This window comes from Zalophus californianus, chromosome 7 (genome assembly GCF_009762305.2).
Source record: "Zalophus californianus isolate mZalCal1 chromosome 7, mZalCal1.pri.v2, whole genome shotgun sequence".
In the NCBI taxonomy this organism is placed as follows: Eukaryota; Metazoa; Chordata; class Mammalia; order Carnivora; family Otariidae; genus Zalophus; species Zalophus californianus.
In genome coordinates, this window is record NC_045601.1 from 136,014,187 (window position 1) to 136,018,169 (window position 3,983).

At 41.6% G+C, this 3,983-nt stretch overlaps 1 pseudogene; it reads right to left on the minus strand.

Annotated features, from left to right (window-relative positions):
• Positions 1-2,103: 2,103 nt before the first annotated feature.
• On the minus strand, positions 2,104-3,132 carry LOC113928013 (annotated as a pseudogene).
• Between the last annotated feature and the right edge of the window lie 851 nt (positions 3,133-3,983).

Genomic DNA, 3,983 nt, shown 5'->3' on the forward strand with positions numbered 1-3,983 from the left:
AATGTTGAGCCCAATTTGTACAGCTCTGAATTCTACCAAAAGAAAGGCCCAAAACAGCCGAGTGGTCCACCAGCCAAGTGACAGGCAGCGATTGCCATGGGTTTTAATAAAATTCCATTGACAGCCAGAATTCTGGAGCCACGTTTACAACTGTTAGATAAAAGAAATACAAGATTATTGTATGCATCATTTAGAATGCAGTTCAACAGAACATTCTAACACAGAAATGAACAATCGTGAAGAAAAATCCTTAGATGCTATGTGGGAAGGTAGAAAAATCACATGCCTTTGAGTCCAAAAATATGGTTCCTCATCTCCTTGTGGCTTCTGTGTGACTCCCATACACACTACGCCTAAGTCATAAGTTGTCAAACTTCTCACCCAGGTACCCCTCCCTGCAAAAGGGAGCAAACAAGTCACTTGCCCAGGAATTTGAGGAAGAACCACCTCTTGTAATCATAACGTCCCATTTAAAATATTCTGATTTGCTGTAAAGATCGATTTGACCTTTGTGTTCTAATCATGTTTTAATGTGTTCTTGGATTTTAAATAAAAATGTTCTAAATTAATTATTATCACTTAAAACGTACCTTCCAGAAATTGTGCAGGCCTATCCCTTGGTCTTGAGCAGCTATTGACACATTGCCATATATCTCAGGGTGGGGTCGAGGAGGAATATATTCCGATTTTAGTTCTGGCCAAAGTGATTGTACAAATGAGAGAACTGATATCACTGTAAATTCATGATCCTCAGCTTCAAGTGGACATCCCACACCGCCCAACTGTACAATGACAAATCCATCCTGGCCCCACTGTCAAGTTCTGACCCTCCCTCTATAACCATCCTTCTGAGCAAATAATCCTTTCTCACTCAAAAAAAGGGAAGTGAGTCCATCAGATAGGAACTTCCTCATGGTCCCTCTACACAACTTCCTCATGGTCCCTCTACACAACTTCCTCATGGTCCCTCTACACAACTTCCTCATGGTCCCTCTACACAACTTCCTCATGGTCCCTCTACACAACTTCCTCATGGTCCCTCTACACAACTTCCTCATGGTCCCTCTACACAACTTCCTCATGGTCCCTCTACACAACTTCCTCATGGTCCCTCTACACAACTTCCTCATGGTCCCTCTACACAACTTCCTCATGGTCCCTCTACACAACTTCCTCATGGTCCCTCTACACAACTTCCTCATGGTCCCTCTACACAACTCTCCAAGTTACCCGTATCTATGTCAATCCCTCCTTCCTCCTTCTTGTTATCACATACAAAGTGTCTGTCCTCTTATTAAAATGGTGTGGACCCTACTTCCTCTTGCCTTCTCAGAGACCATACTTGTTATTATCTCCCTAATCTTCTGCATCTTTGACCTCCCCATCTTGAACGTGTCCTTCCCACTGGTACCGCAGGGAAGGAAAAATTCTTCCTCTACCCTTCAAAATCTTCCAGGTGGACTAAGAATTTGATTTACCTGAGACAGGTTAAGAGTAGAAAAATCAAATTTTTACTACATACGTATGGAGGCCCACTATTAAAATTGAGACCTAAAGAAATTACAGAGGCAAGCAGTTGTTGTTATACCTTTTAGACAAAGAAGATAAATTTGTGAGGAATTGACACGATAAAGAAAACAAATGTTTAGGAGCTTTATTCAGTAAGGAATTCTAAGCAGAATTTGAGTTGAGGGAGTAGATTAGGAAAAAAACAACAAGGCTTCTTTCTATAGCTTTCTCTGCTTTAAAGTTCCCAACTCTGGTGGTAAGGATATCTTTTTACTTCTTCTTCTTCTTCTTCTTTTTTTTTTTTTTGAAAGGACACCACACAAATTGTTGGTTTTATTGGTATTACAATGTAGTTTTAATACAAGCTAAACATAAACACAATTGTTAGATATTCAGTCACTTATCCTGTGAAACAAAATGCCAAGATCAACCTTGAAGGACTTATAAAAATGAAAATGTATAAAGCATCTTCTTCAATTAGCTCTAAGGACAACATAGACGAAAGCAAAAATGTGAAAGTGTCAATAATCACATCAAATGTTGAGCTGTCGACTGAGGAGTAAAAAACGATTCTACTTTTAAAATTAAATAGCTTCAGGTAAAATCATGCAATTTCCTACACCCACTATCTTTGTATTCTGCACAGAGAGTTCCAAGGCAAAGATTGCTTCTGGCTTTCTGAACCACCAGAGAGGATGATGACCGGCATGGCTGACTTATCACAGGCCTTTTAGTCTTCTTTCCTGATAGGTCCTTCGCTACTTTGGAAGGAGGCATGTGAATGGGTTTCCATGGAATTGGATTATAAAAGGCTCGTTCTGGATAAGAATTTCCACTGTAAAAATCTGTAAGTTTTCTATTGGCGAGGTTTATTTTTTTGCATTTTCCAACCATTCCTTAAACCTTTTCTCTGCTATTTCTTTTTTTTCCTGTAATTCAGTTTGCCATTGTTTTTCTTTTTTCTTTTCTTTCTTCTTCTTTTCACATTCTTCAGCATTTTTCTTCTTTACCCATTATTGGTATTTTTCTTTTGCCTTCTCTTGCAAATGTTCTTTCTCCAATTCTTTTGCTGCTTTTCCCTCCATTTCCTTATTAATTTTTTGTTCCCTTTCTTTTCTTTTCTGTTCATTCTTTTTCTGAACCCATTCCTTGTGCTTTTCTTCAGTAATTACCTTTCTTTTTTCACGTCCTTCCATTTCTTTTCTTTTTTCTAGCTGTGGATTTAATTCCTCCAGAGCTTTCTGTTGCAGACGGTCCCGTTCTTCTTTTTCTTTGCCAACAAACCACACTTCCCATGGTGTCAGGCGGCTTTCTGGTAGGTGCGCCTGTTTCTGTTCTTCTTGGTTATCTTCTGATTCAGCCACACCGGAGCACTCCTGTAACTCCACTCCTCTCAGGCTCGCCACCTTAGCCTGTGAATCATGAGCACCTTCATCCACGTCTTCCTCACCCTCCCCGTCGCCATCATCGTAGTCAAATGGGAAGCTCTGGTGGGCGAGGGGAGACAACAGCCACCTGCTGGAATTGCTGCAGCTCAGCGGCGGCGACGAGCTCCAGCCCCTGCCCCTGGGCACCCGCCACGAGGACGGAGAAGGATCCGGAGGAGGGCGGAGACCTGGACATGCGTCGGCGGAGGAGCGAGCACCGGAAGGTGGCGAATCCAGCCCCGCGTTGCCCGGCCGCCCAAACCAGGCACGTTAAAACTAGTGGAGGGGTGGCGGGGAACTGCCTATCTTTTTACTTCTTAGTACAGGGAGGGTATCATATGGGAGATTTGTTTCCTGTTTTCAATGAGACAGAGAAGAGACTGAGCGTTCTTCTTGCATCGCTATGTCTTAAGCAACTTTTATTTGAAATAATAAATATGCCAAAGTGGCACATTTGGGGGCGGCCTGCCTTTGGCCCCTACAGTATCAAATATATTTCATCTAAAAAAAAAAAGCAGTCAAAATAGACAACCCTCCCTTGATTCATCTTCTGTGTCAGCCAACTATTCTCTCCATACCTCCTTTCAGATCCAAAGTTGTTCAGAGCTGCCCCCATTTCCTCACTTCTCCTTTACTTTTAAGATTACTTTTGGGGCACCCGAGTGGCTCAGTTAAGCATCTGAGTCTGGCTCAGGTCATGATCTCAGGACCCCGGGATGGAGTCCCCGCATCAGGCTCCCTGCTTGGTGGGGAGTCTGCTTGTCTCTCTCCCTCTGCCCCTCCCCCCGCTTGTGCTTGCACACTGTCTCTCTCTGTCTCTCTCTCTCTCTCTCTCTCAGCTAAATAAATAAAATCTTAAAAAAATACTTTTACATTTTTAATTAAAATAATACATGTACATAGTTTTAAAAATTCAAATATTAGCAAGTATATTGAAAACATAATCTTCTGCACTACTCTCTATACTCAAGTCTGCTAAGAAAGGGCAAATATTTTCCATTCTTTCTACTTTTTCTTTGGATATTGAGATTCATATTTCTAAATAAT